Genomic DNA, 14,826 nt, shown 5'->3' on the forward strand with positions numbered 1-14,826 from the left:
CAGAGTCGCTGGGGCGCAGAGTCGCTGGGGCGCAGAGTCGCTGGGGCGCAGAGTCGCTGGGGCGCAGAGTCGCTGGGGCGCAGAGTCGCTGGGGCGCAGAGTCGCTGGGGCGCAGAGTCGCCATTTATTTCAAGAAAATCCTTTTAATTTATTTTTTATTTTTTTTATTTTTTTTGTTTTTTTTTGCTGTTACTAGACAGATGAAAATGTGAGAGCAATTTAGCCGGTAATTTCATTCCCTTTCTTCTTTCATGTATTTATATATTTTTATTTCTCTTATATTAACGGGTTCTAAACTAGTTTTCCTCACGGAATGAGTAGCAGAAATATGACCCTTACGCACCTCTTGTAGTTAATTCATGAAATTTATTCTAACTACAAAACTCTGTGTCAGGTGATTTCTTTTATCAATAAGGAGCAATGGAACTTATTATTGATAATTGAACCCCAGCAGGCTGCTTTTTCTTTTTGTTTTCTACTTTTGCTGTGAAATAGCTCTAGAGACTCTATGACTAGTTACATTGGTGGTGCCTTCTCCGTGCAGTAGAGCCTGGTGGTACGGCTTGTGAAGTTGCTTGGAAGTGCCGCGAGTTCAGGAGCTGGCAGCTAAGTGTTCCTGGGTTCTAGAGTTGTTTCATGTTGGGGAGTGGCCCCGTTCCCTAAAATCACAGCTCCTGGGCCCAAATCTGAGTTTCTTTTCTGTTACATGAACAGCCGGAGAGGGTCAGCCTCCTTTGGCTTTTGAGTCCGTTGCCTCCTACTCTTAACAGTTTTAGTGTTCGGTAGCGTACCTCAGGCTCTCCTATTTTGAGAGGGGTTGTGCTCCACTTACGTAACATGGGAATCCCTTTTTTCTGTCTCAAGCGTGAATGGTGTAAGGCACTTAGAAATCATTGCAGATGAAAGGGAAGTGAAGTTATCTTATTTAGAAGAAAAGCTATCCAGAAGAAACTTCAGTTGCTTGGGCCTGAATTCTCACTGAAACCAAAAGCAGGTATCTTACCGTAGAGAGCGATAAGGCCGCCCCTGAGCCTCCTTTTCTCCAGGCCGAACAATCCCAGCTCCCTCAGCCGCTCCTCCTAAGACTTGTTCTCCAGATCCCTCACCAGCGTTGTTGCCCTTCCCTGGACTCACTGGAGCCCCTCAATATTCTTCTTGTAGTGAGAGGCCCAGAACTGAACATAGTACTTGGGCTGCGGCCTCACCAGAGCCAAGTACAGGGGGACAATCACCTTCCTTAGTCCTGCTGGCCATGCCATTTCTTGTAGGAGTCAGGATGCTGTTGGCCTTCTTGGCCACCTGAGCACACTGCTGGCTCATACTGAGTCGACTAGCCACCAGTACTCCCAGGTCCTTCTCTGCCAGGCAGCTTTCTAACCACTCAGATGGCTTTTCCAACCAGCTTCAAACTTCCAGATCTAGAGGAACGCTTTGACTGCGGCCTAAAAGCCACGTGTATGTAAGCTGCCGCAAGCCAGCCAATCTTCTTCCCATGACCTGCCAGGAAACAGCAACGTAGGCAGGTAACCAAATTAAAGCCAAAACTTGCCAGCCCAGTCCTTGACCTGAATAGTGAGTGAGGATCCGGATCCTGGCATTTATGCGCGATAGCTTCTACGCAGTCGAAGTAAATACACCCTGGGTGCCCTGAGCTGGAGGACCACGACGGTGGGCACGATAAACTCCCAACCGACCCTGAACGTGTGCGGGATTTGCTGCTCCACCTGGATCTATACAAGTCCGTGGGTCCGGATGGGATTCATCCCAGGGTGCTTAAGGAGCTGGCTGACGCCATCGCGGGACCTCTCTCAATTATTTTTCAATGACCTTATGAATCTGGAGAGGTCCCAGTAGACTGGAAGCTGGCAAATGTCGTACCAATTTTCAAGAAGGGCAAGAAAATAGACCGTGGCAACTACAGGCCTGTTAGTCTCACATCAGCGCCTGGTAAAATTCTGGAGAAGATGATCCTTGAAGGTATTGAAGCGCACCTGGGGGACAATGCAGTCATTGGTCCCAGCCCACATGGGTTCATGAGGGGTAGGTCCTGCCTAACAAATCTGAATTCCTTTTATGATAAGATCAGCCATCTGGTTGATCAAGGGAAACCGGCTGACGTGATCTTTTTGGACTTGAGCAAAGCTTTCGACATGGTTTCCCGTGGGATCCTACTGGACAAAATGTCCAGCATACAACCTAACAAAAACATCATGCGATGGGTGAGCAATTGGCTGGCAGGCAGGGCTCAAGGGCTTGTGGTAAATGGGGCCACATCAGGCTGGCGCATGGTCACTAGTGGGATCCCTCAAGGCTCCATTTTAGGGCCGGTCCTCTTCAATGTTTTTATAAACGATTTAGATGTAGGACTAGAAGGTGTTTTGAGCACATTTGCTGATGGCACCAAACTTGGAGGAGTTGTAGACTCAGATGAGGGTGGAAAGTCCTTGCGGAGAGATCTGGGTAGATTGGAGAGCTGGGCGATCACCAACCGCATGAAGTTTAAGAAGAGCAAGTGCCGGGTCCTGCACCTGGGACGGGGCAACCCTGGCTGTACGTACCGACTGGGTGATGAGATGCCGTAGAGCAGCCCTGCAGAGAGGGATCCGGGCGTGGTGGTCGACAGCAAGTTGAATATGAGCCAGCAGTGTGCCCTGGCAGCCAGGAGGGCCAACCGTGTCCTGGGGTGCATCAAGCACAGCATTGCTGGTCGATTGAGGGAGGTGATTGTCCCGCTCTACTCTGCGCTGGTGCGGCCTCACTTCGAGTACTGTGTGCAGTTCTGGGCACCACAGTATAAAAAGGACATGAAACTGTTGGAGAGTGTCCAGAGGCGGGCGACGAAGATGGTGAAGGGCCTAGAGGGGAAGCCGTATGAGGAGCAGCTGAGGGCACTGGGCCTGTTCAGCCTGGGGAAGGGGAGGCTAAGGAGGGACCTCATTGCAGTGTACAACTTCCTCGCGAGGGGGAGTGCAGAGGCAGGTGCTGACCTATTCTCTGTAATCACCAGTGATAGGACCCATGGGAATGGTGTTAAGCTGAGGCAGGGAAGGTTTAGGCCGGATGTCAGGAAGAGGTTCTTCACCGAAAGGAGGGTGGTTGCACGCTGGAACAGGCTCCCCAGGGAAGTGGTCACTGCACCAAGCCTGTCTGAATTTAAGAAGCGATTGGACTGTGCACTTGGTCACGTGGTCTAAACTTTTGAGTAGACCTGTGCAGTGCCAGGAGTTGGACTTGATGATCCTTAAGGGTCCCTTCCAGCTCAGGATATTCTATGATTCTATAAATAGTCCAGTCAGAGGTTATGGGGCTAGATTTAGAAAAGTCCTGCATAAAGAAGGGATCTCAGAGAAGAAAATGTAGATAGCATTAATATCAAGAAAAGGAATTCTGATTGCTAAATTGTTTATCTGTCATGACTAGACAGATGAAAATCTATGATGGCAAGTTTGCCTTTAAGGTCATTTTATTTTTATTCATTTCTTTTATTTATTTGTATTTATTTTTTTAACAGGCTCTGTACTAATTTTGCTCACATAACAGAAATATGACCCTTGTGCACCTTTTGTAGTTAATTCATTATGTCAACTGTAACCACTAAGCCCCTTGTCAGGTTATTTCTACAAGTGATAAGGAGCAATAGACCTTAAAACTTTGAAGCCAGGTAGATGAGCTTATTCCACAAGGTCTCTTGGCTTCACCCTTGTTAAGTGCAACCTGCCAGGTGTGGGTCATTTGACCTTTGTTATATAGGAAGCCTGAGGACGGGTGGGGGAATTGCCTCCCCAGGAGAAACTGAGGTTTGGGTAGCCTAGGGTGTTTTTCTCTCGTGGTGAATCGGGCTCAGTGTTCCCTACTAGGCTGCTTTTCCTTCAAGTTTTCTGCCCTCTCTGTGAAATAGCTTTAGAGACTCTATGAGCCAGTTACATTGGTGGTGCCTTCTTCAGAAGAACCCTGGTGGGACTATTTCACTGCGAAGCACGTTGGAAGTGACTCGAGTTCAGGAGACAGCAGGTAAGAGTTCCTGGGTTCTGTGGTTGTTACTGTTGAGGAGTTTGAGTACTTCCTTCACCTTGTCTGTTCCCTGTGAAATTACTTAGGTGGCTTGTAAGCTCCCTTCCAAGCACTGGAGGAAAAAAAAGGCCTCAGAAGTCCAAGTGCACACAGGTCAGCCTGAAATTGAAGGAGGTTCTTAAGTATTTGGAAGATTGAAAAACGGGCTGTGTGAAGCGGGGGGCGCAGAGTTGCGGGGGGTGCATAGTCGCTGGGGGCGCGTTCCAGTGTGCGACCACCCTCTTCGTGAAGAACCTCTTCCTGTTGTCTAGCCTAAACGTCCCCTTCCTCAGGCTGACACCATTCACTGTGGGTCCTATCATTGGTGTCTGGAGAGAACAGAGCGGTACCTGCCCCTCCACTCCCCCTCGTGAGGAAGCTGTAGACTGTGACGAGGCCTCCCGTCAGCCGCCTCTTTTCCAGGCTGAACAGGCCCAGTGACCTCAGCCGCTCCTCATACGACTTCCCCTCTAGGCCCTTCGCCATCTTTGTAGCCCAGTATCTTACTGACTTGAAGAAGGAGGCTTTAATCTATCCTGCTTTGTTTAGTAGCAACCACCCCTCACCGAGCATGCGCTCTGAATTTCTCGGAGTCTATTACTTTAAACGGAGACGGGAGAACTTTTCACCAATCATAACTAAGATATGCTTGGCTAGAGCCACTCAAGCTCCACCCAAAAGAGAGAAAATAATATAAATTGGCCTAAGAGAGAGGGGATGTTAGGGAAGATACCACCATCAGGGGAGGTACCACACCAAGGGAATACAACATCCTTCGGACCTCCTGACTCCTGGGACCAGTCGATGGGCTCAGACTTTTTCTCCCCCCCCCCCCCATTGGGATGCCTTTGGGTGAGATTTGAACACTTGGTTATTGTCATAAATGAGGTCTCAACTCGATCTGAATTTTGTAATATTTATAAAACAAACATTTCTAAAAGGTAGAAAAGCTATAAAAGGCAAGTAAACAGCGCTGGGTGTGCGGGGAGTCTACGCTCCACCAACACTCGCACACAAACATCAAACATCCTAAATGTACAGAGCATTGCTTTACATACTAAACGCAAGTATGCCTCTACATACGTACAATCAGGAAAGGTAGCAAACAATCCTCTAAGTTCCATAACTTAATAAAAATCGAGTACGCCTATACATATGCATGATCAGAAGAGGTAACAAACAATCCTTTAAGTTCCATGACTTAACAGTCTCCATTTTCCATTCCTTTTGAGCGATGTGTCTCGCTTTAAGTTGTCAAGCAACTCGGTCTTAAGGCCTTATGTATCCCGTTCTTCCCAGATCGAAGAAAAGCATATCCATCTCCTTGCGAAGGCCAATAGACCTGGGTCAAAAGGCATGTCCAGGTCAGCAGGGAGCGCAACAGCAAAAGCCTTCGATGGCTGTAACAGCAGAGGGGCCCATGGCGTAGCAGTCGGATCAGTAAAGGAGCCCGCAGCTCCCTCACTGTCTGGCAAACCACACCTTTGTGATTGTGGCACCACAGGGCTCTTTAAGGCCTCAGAGGCTGCTCACCAGGTGCCGAGCAATCCCACTGCAACCTTGTCATTTTTAGTTGCAGAGTTGCACACCTTGACCTCAGTTTGGTCCCATATTTGAGGCTCATAAACTGTCCAATTGTTAATAAGGAGAATAAACTGTAAGGTTACCAGGACAATCTTTGTTCCTAAGGACGTATGATTCCTCATAACGCGCAACTGCTTACCAGCGAGGGGCAGTTGTGTGCACAGGTCCGCTTCTCTCAGCTCGAGCTTCTCTCCAGCTCCAGTGCGCCTATTTCCAGCGAGTTTCTGTACGAGCTTCTCTGAGCAGTTTGAGTTTGGCCAAACCTATCTTCATGAGGCAATCAAAGTGCCTGTTCCCGTCCTGGTCTCCATTCTGCCAGCCTGTTCCTCTTCACTTCTTGTTCCTGCTTCTTTATTGATGTAACTTCATCGTGCTCCCTTTTTTTTTTTTTTTTGTCTTGAGGGTAGGCTCCCCTCTTATACCCTTCTCTCCACGGCAGTTCTTTTCAAAACAACTTTTCATTGCTCAAACAACTTTGAATGTAACGACAACAGCAAACACCCAGAAACATCCATGCCTTAACTGGAGAACAAGAAACCGGAGACTGCATGGAGTCTCCTGAATCACCCTTCTTTGTTCCCTCTAAACACTTTTATATTCCTGATGGCCTCGTCGTTAAGAGTCTAATGTTATCTCAACCACGGGGCTTTCCAACGCCCATGGCCACGTTCCAAATTTCCCCCTCTTTATTAATATCAACCATTTTCTCGACACGAATTTCCACTCCATATATAACAGTTATAAATCTTTCTAGAATCTTTGATCCGTTTAACGCATTAATTTCTAGGCTGTGCACCTGTAACACCTGTGTATTTCATGCATGCTAGCTTGCTTTTGCAGACAGGCACTATTACCGGCAATCCAAAGAACCTGGTTATCTCTTGCTGTAATAAATCACACTTGATTGCATTGTCATAGCTCTCATTAAGTGCAACTAGGGTAAGGGTGGTTACATGTTATTGGTGAATCTGTGACCGTGATAGTTCAGTGTTCTGAATCCAAGCAGACCCCAGACGGTTAACACGTTACTGGTGAATATCCGACCGGACCCCAGACGGTTGACGTGTTATTGGTGTGTCCGACAGGTTCGGTACCCTGAATCCGACCGGTCCCATAACGGTTAATCAGCTACACCCCTTAATGCGACACTAATGAAGGAGCACGGAAGAGACGCATGTCCTTACCTCTGGAGAGGAGGTTCCTTGCACAGCCAGTGCAAGGAACACAAAAATCAGTTGCGCCAGACTAACGTGGTTGTATCTGAGCTTGGAGGCTGCAACCCTCTTCAGACTTCCAGATCTAGAGGAACACTTTGGCTGCAGCCTAAAAGCCACGTGTACAGGAGCTCCCCCAAGCCAGCCAATCTTCTTCCCATGACCTGCCAGGAAACAGCAAGGTAGGCATGTACCCAAATCAAAACCCAAACCTTTGGCCCAGTCCTTGACCTGAATAGGGAGTGACGATCCGGATCCTGGCATTCATACCTGACAGCTTATACGCAGTGGAAGTAAACAGTGTAGTCAGAGGTCACGGGGCTAGATTTTGGAAAGTCCTGCATCAAGAAGACATCTCAGAAAAGCAAATTTAAATACCATTAATGCCAAGAAAAGTAACTCTGATGGCTATATTCTTTATGTGTCATGACTAGACAGATGAAAAACTATGAGAGCAATTTTGCCTTTAAGGTCATTTTCTTTTTTCTTTGATGTCTTTTCTTTCGTTTGTTTGTCTGTTTGTTTGTTTATTTATTTATTTAAACAGGCTCTGTACTACTTGTCCTCACAGAATGACTAACAGAAATATGACCCTTGTGCACTTTTTGTAGTTAATTCATTAGGTCAGCTCTAACCACTAAGCCCCTTGTCAGGTTATTTCTAGTAGTGACAAGGAGCAATTAAGCTTACAAGACCGAAGCCAGGTAGATGAGCCTATTCCAGGAGGTCTCTTGGCTCCACCCTTGTGAAGTGAAACCTGCCAGGTGTGGATCATTTGACTTTTGCTATATAGGAAGCCTGAGGACTTGTGGGGAATTGCCTTCCTGGTGGGGGAGTTTGAGGCTCAGGTTCTCTAGGGTGCTTTTCTGCTGTTGTGGTGGAGCGGATTCAGTGTTCCCCGGTGGGCTGCTTTTTCTTCACCTTTTCTCCCATCTCTGTGAAACAGTGACTCTATGAGCTAACTATGTTGTTGGTGCCCTCTCAGTACGGTGAGAGCCTGGTGGTGCGAAGTCACTGTGAAGCAGTGTGGAAGTGACTCAAGTTCAGGAGCTGGCAGGTAAGTGTTCCTGGGTTCTACGGTTCTTTAATGTCGAGGAGTTTGAGTACTTCCTTCACCTTGTCTGTTTTCAGTGAAATTACTTCCGTGGCTTCTAAGCTCCCTTTCCAGCCCTTCCAAATCTAATGAGAATGAAAGCTAAAAAGAAAGCCCCACCAACTCAGAAGCTCAAGTGCTTACAGGTAAGCCTGACTTTGAAGAATGTTCTTAACTATTTGTTAGGATTCAACAACGGGCAGTGTGGAAAAAGGTGCCTTAATGTGCACTCAAATTATGCCTTGCAGTGAGTAGAAACCGATGGGGAAGGTACTGGTGGAGTTATGACAACTTTCACTCAGTGGAAGTCGCAAGACTGTGCTGTTCCTAAAAGAAATGCCGCTTTCACAACATGTAAGTCAAAAGCAGTGTGAAGAAAGCCTCTCCTCTTCCCTACAGGCCTGCGTCTCTGCTGTGGAGAAAGATTTGGAATAGGTCCACCAGTGAGGAGAGACTATCTTCCTCCCAGGCTGTACAAACCAGTATCTGAGGTGGCGTTGTTTTCTTCTAGTTGTTTGTCTGAGTGCTTTTGACCAATAATCTTGTGTGAAACACCGTCTGCCCCTGTTAAGTTCACTATAAAAGTTAGGCTATTCGGGTAATAAAATGGAGCAGCATGATCTGACTCAACCGGTGTCTGCCGTGCTTTCGGCCGTGCTTCCTAACAAATGGCGCCCGAACAGGCTGAGACCTGAACAGGGCATCGCAGCGGAGCGGGAGAGCAGCGGCGCCGGGACATCAGAGCGGCGTGGGACCGACACATCGGAGCGGCGCCGGGAGACCCGAGGCACACGGAGGGACTCCTGCCGGACGGAGAGAGCCCTGAGAGACGCTGCAGAGCCACGGATGGCTCTGAGAGACACAGACCTGACAGAAGCCGGAACACCTGAGAAGCATTGAGAAACTCCAAGCACCGACCCGGACAAAGGACTCATGGTGAGACACGGGGAAAAGAAACCGTGGGGAGCGTGGGAAGAGATCTGCGGGGAAACGCGGGAAACGGAACCGCGCAGGGACGCGGGAACGAGGTCTCGCAAAGGCTGCAACAGCATAAATAAAGGTATGGAGAGACAAGCGGCGTATGATTTGCTCAATTGCTTTTTAGAAAAACGGAGCACGCAGGGTATAGGCTGCAAAAAGGATTTACCAGGATTATTAGCATATGGAGTAACAAAGGGTTGTTTTATCAATCCGGATACAGTTTTTGAACAAACAGAGTGGAGTAAATTTGGGGACAAATTGTTTGATGAAGTTATTAATGAAAGTGAGGCTGCTAAAAAATTACTGAAGCCTTGGAGAGCAGTCACTAATGCCTTAGCTATACATCAGGCTGAGCAGAGAGTCGCTGCTGCTGCTACAGAGCGACTGGGATTGCCAGGAAGTGCTGGTAGTGTTAACCCTCAACAGGGAGGGATGGGGGGAGCTGGGGATTACCCATTGCCGCCTTCAGTGAGGACGATAACGCTGCCTCAGGGGGCAATGGGAGCCTCCTCCTCTCTCATCATCCTTCTCAGAGTCGGTGTTGGTGCTCCCGCCATCACCAGCAGCACCACCGGCTCCTTCTCACAAAAGTGGGGAAATGGATGAGGAAATAAGAGAGCAAAAACCAGACAGAAAAAACACAAGCCCGTTTATAGAAGGTGTTCAGGAGAGGCAGAGGGTGTGGAAGCAAATAGCAGATGAGGCTGTATGCGAAGGTGAACACGGGATAGCTGCACAATTGGTTCAAGAGGCCTTCCCGGTAGTATATTCACCACCGGACGCCCAGGGTAATGTTACGGTTAATCTCGTGAATTTGGACTGGAAATTGTTAACTCAGCTGCGGTCCACAGTAAATGAGTCAGGTCTGAAAGGTGAACCTACGAGACAGATGTTGGACTATATTTGGGGAACTAATATTTTGCTTCCAGGAGACATATGTAGCATAATGAAGTTAATTTTGACCCAACACCAGCAGCTCTTATTTAATGCCCATTGGCAGGCTGCTTGTCAAGAAGCAGTCACAGTGGTAAGAGCACCTGGGGACCCTTTACATGGGGTCACGCTGGAAGAGTTGATGGGGGTAGGACCGTATTTTAGGACAGAAGCACAAGCATTGCTGGGACCTGATAAAGCGAAGGAATCGATGAGAACGGCCAGAAGAGCATTGGATCGGATAAAGGGGCCAGGGGGAATACCTTCCTACATGGGAATCAAACAGGGTAGAGAGAATCCATTTGGGCTTTTTATTGACCGCATAGCAAACGCCATACAGGCGGCTGGGGTGCCTGATTACCTCCAGGGCACGATATTAAAACAGTGCGCAATTCAGAATAGCAACCCTTCTACTCGCAATATATTGGCTTCCTTACCCGGGACATGGACAATCGAGGAAGGGTTGGAAAGAATGGCTCAGGTACCAGTAGGCCCACAGGCTATGTTAGTAGAGGCAGTAAAGCAATTAGGTGACAGCATGCGAGAGCAGGCACAGGCTATGAAAGAGCATGCTGAGTTTACACAGAGTCAAGTCCTTGCAGCTCTTGCTCCTTTGCAAACCGCCGGGTCACGCTCTGGTGGTCAAGCACCACCCCCTGGTGGCCAAATACCACACCGCTTGCGATGTTATCCTGGTGGTGTTTTTGGACACGTGAGACGAAACTGCAAAGCTGGGGCAGTATGGTGCTCAGATTGTCAGTCGGGCAATCACAGTGAAGCGGCATGTCGATGCAACGTGTCGGGAAACGGCTGGAACAGCGGGAAGAGTCGCCCCGCGACGACACAAAACGCGGCCGCATGCACAGCAACACCGAGGGGGAACCCGTTCCTCTCCGACCAGCCACAAGAGGGAGCCGATGTATCTATAATCAGCACACACAACTGGCCGCAGCATTGGCCAACATCTGAAACCAATGCCACGGTGGCCGGGGTCGGAGGAATGACATTGCCGTCAGTCACCACCCCTGCGGTGGACAATAGGGGACAAAGTGGTGAAATGTTGTGTCTCTGTTAGTCCGTTGCCTGACGGGGTGCACGCACTAATAGGGCGGGACATCCTTGCTCAAATGGGAATGGTCCTTACCTGGGAACGCCCTTTATAGATATGGCCATTGTTTGGACTTTCCCGATCCCGCTCCGGTGGAAGAATGATGATCCTGTGTGGGTCGAGCAATGGCCGTTAAAACGGGAAAGTCTGATACAAGCGCATGAGCTGGTTAAAGAACAGTTTCAACAGGGGCACTTAAGGTTGTCAACGAGCCCGTGGAATACACCTATCTTTGTGATTAAAAAGAAGTCGGGTAAGTATCGGCTGCTCCACGATCTGTGTGCGGTAAATAAGCAGATGTACGATATGGGAGCAGTGCAGCCAGGGTTGCCTAATCCTGCGATGATACCTGAAGGATGGCATTTACTCATAGTGGACTTAAAGGACTGTTTCTTCACAATTGCTCTCCATGAAAATGATAAACAAAGATTTGCTTTTACACTTCCTGCAATAAACCGAGAAGGGCCAGACCAGAGATTTGAGTGGACGGTCCTGCCGCAGGGAATGCGAAATTCGCCAACTCTATGTCAATTCTGTGTCGACGATGCTCTACAGCCGTTGCGATGAAAATGGTCAGGAACAATAATCTGTCATTATATGGATGATATTCTATTGGCCCAGTCAACACCATTTTCTTCACAGCAAAAGGATGAACTAACGAAGCAACTTAAACAGAGAGGATTAGTAGTTGCCCCCGAGAAGGTACAGGAGACAAGCCCATGGAAATATCTTGGATGGCATATCTCCGATGCTACGATCCAACCGCAGAAATTGACAATACAATCAGACCTTAAGACTCTTAACGACGCCCAGAAGTTGATGGGTGATTTGCAATGGATTCGACCAGTGGTTGGTATTCCCAACGAGCTGTTAAATCAACTACGACCTTTGCTACGAGGGACAGATCCAGCAGCACCAATTCAGCTTACAGACCAACAAAAACAAGCACTACAGCTAATAGCCTCAATGATTACAACACGGGCTACGCATCGGCGTATAGAGGGTGCGCCTCTTGATCTAACTATTCTGTGTGGCCCCCAATATTTGATGGGTGCGATAACACAGCAAAAAATAAAAATGGGGGAGAAGCAGGGAGATACGGTGGTACTAGAATGGCTAGCTCCTCCGTTGCGGCCACGACGAACAATTCAAGAAAAAATCACCACATGAGCAGAATTAATTAAAAAGGGACGAAGTAGAACCTTGCAAGTAGACGGGGCCCCTCCTAACACCATATGGTTACCCATGAAGTCAAGTGATCTGGAATGGTATATACAAAATTCTGAGGAACTGCAAACTGCTCTATTGCATGATGGAGCCATGTTAATAGCAAAACCATTACAATCTCCTGTCTTGTCCTGGATGAAAAACCAGGGCTGGATAAGTAGACCAAAGTGATCACCCCAACCAGTTGCAGACGCAATAACAGTCTTTACAGATGCCGGTAAGTGCTCCAGAACTGCTGCAGTGACATGGAAGGATGAGCATGGCTGGCAACATCAGATTTTGCAAGCTCAGAAAGAGGATTCATTACAGACACTAGAACTGTTCGCAGTAGTATGGGCGTTTGTAAAATGGAAAGCTGTTCCGTTGAGTGTTGTATCTGACTCTCTTTATGTAGTAGGCATAGCCAATCGCATTGAGGACTCAAGTTTGCGAGAAGTGCAGAATGGACGACTGGTTCAACTATTGACAAGTTTGCAGCTTGCAATCGCACAGAGAAGTAAGCCGTATGCAGTGATTCATATTCGCAGTCATCAGTGGGAACAAGGGCTCGGAGAAGGCAATGCCCGAGCCGACCGATTAGTTGCTGCTGCAGTCACTGAAGCTCCACTATCACCATTTTGCCGAGCTCGAGAAGCTCATTCCATATTTCACCAGAACGCGAAGGGACTAGCTCGAGCCTACAATTTGTCTAATGCTGACGCTCAAGCAATCGTGAAGGCTTGTCCCATATGTAGTTATCATAATTTAGGAATGGGACCCGGGTGTGGAGTTAACCCAAGAGGGTTGAAAGCTAATGAAGTGTGGCAAATGGATGTCACTCCTGTTACAGCCTTGGGACAGTTAAAATACTTGCATGTAACGATAGATACCTCTAGCCACATGACATGGGCTACTGCACAACCCAGGGAAAAGGCTCGGGATGTGCGGCATCACCTCACTAGTTGTTTTGCTGTGTTAGGGGTACCTAGCACTATCAAGACTGACAATGGTCCAGCTTATAATAGTGGGCCACTGAAACGATTTATGCAATTATGGAATATCAATCATGTTACTGGCATCCCACACTCCTCCACAGGACAGGCGATAGTGGAAAGGGCAGATGGAACAATGAAAGGATACTTAGAAAAGTTCAGAGACATTGAAGACGTAAAAGAAAGAATAGGAAAGGCTCTCTTTGTACTTAACCATTTATGTGTGTTTGGGGACAGCACTGAGCCCCCTATAGTACGTCACCATGCCGGGGCAGAAACTTCTAAGCCACCACGCATGAAGGTGTTATGTTGGGAACTGGCATACAGGACGTGGACATAAGCAACCAGGGGTAGGCCTTAGAAGTCTCAGGGCCTGCTGTAGCTGAGCAAACCAAGCTGCCAGAGTAACTGTGAGAAGCTCCCACGGCAATGACTCCCACATCACCCAATTAAGGAACTCAGAAAGTATTGTTATCAGCAGCTGGCCTCAAGGACTAGGCCTATGTGACCGTTAAGCACAAAGGGGGTTGTTTTCCTAACTTCTAATCAAAAGGGGGGTTCTTTTCTTGCAGGTGGTGTTATTTTCTTAATGGTTTGTCTGGGTGCTTTTGACCAATAATCTTGTGTGAAACACTGTCCACCCCTGTAAAGTTCACTATAAAAGTTGGGCTATTCGGGCAATAAAATGGTGAAGCATGATCTGACTCTGCTGGTGTCTGTCGTGCTTTCGTCCGTGCTTCGCAACAGTGTTATACAGAGACATGAAAACAGGGCAATGGCTAGGCCCTGCTGAAGTGATCTGCCTGGGGCGCGGTTACGCTTGTGTTTCTTCCCCTACAGGTGCAATCTGGGTGCCTAGCCGACGCGTAAAACCAGCTGTTGAAGACACAGGCGGCTGTCGCCAGAAGGAGAATATTGAAGAGTAAACAGCAGATAGAGTCAGCAGCTAAATTATATTCTTGTGAATGAGATTGTGGTATGACTGAGATTGAGATGTGCCAGAGGCCTCTGGGTGTGCGATTGTGCTCTGTGTGTGCGATTGTGCTGTGTACTGTGTGAGTGAGAGCATGCTTTTGCCATAGTGCAGGCTGAAAGCATAGGAAATTGGTGCTGGCAAAAATCATAGGAAAATGGAGGACGAAGTAGCCCTAGATTTGTTACAGCGCTTTTTAGAAAAACGGGGAGTCGATTGTAAGCAACTAGCAGGACTAGTTGCGATCGGTCGAGCAAAATCATGTTTCACAAGTACGGAGTCATTGTTTGAAGTAGCCACTTGGAGAAATTTAAGGGAATGTACTGTTTAAACCTTTTTGATCATAATGAGTCAATTCACAAATTCATTACTTTCCTGAAAGAGCACATGAGAAAGATTCAATATGGTATCAACTCTTTCAATCAATGGTTCACTGACTTGGTTGAAACAACGCATAGATGGTTACTGGCATTAGTCAAAGAGGGATTAAGGATTCTGTTCGCTGTGGTGTCAATCATCATTGCATGTAGTATTGTGATAAATGTGGTTAAAGGGTTACTTGCAAAAATGTTATAGAGATTTTGAAGTGGTGCCGGAAACAGGTACCCGGTGGATCCCTGCAAAGTGGACTGAAGCAGCCGTAGAATCTGCACATGCCGAAGACGACCATGAAGAGGTTCCTGATAATCATT

This window comes from Anas platyrhynchos, chromosome 10, assembly GCF_047663525.1.
Source record: "Anas platyrhynchos isolate ZD024472 breed Pekin duck chromosome 10, IASCAAS_PekinDuck_T2T, whole genome shotgun sequence".
Lineage (NCBI taxonomy): Eukaryota > Metazoa > Chordata > Aves > Anseriformes > Anatidae > Anas > Anas platyrhynchos.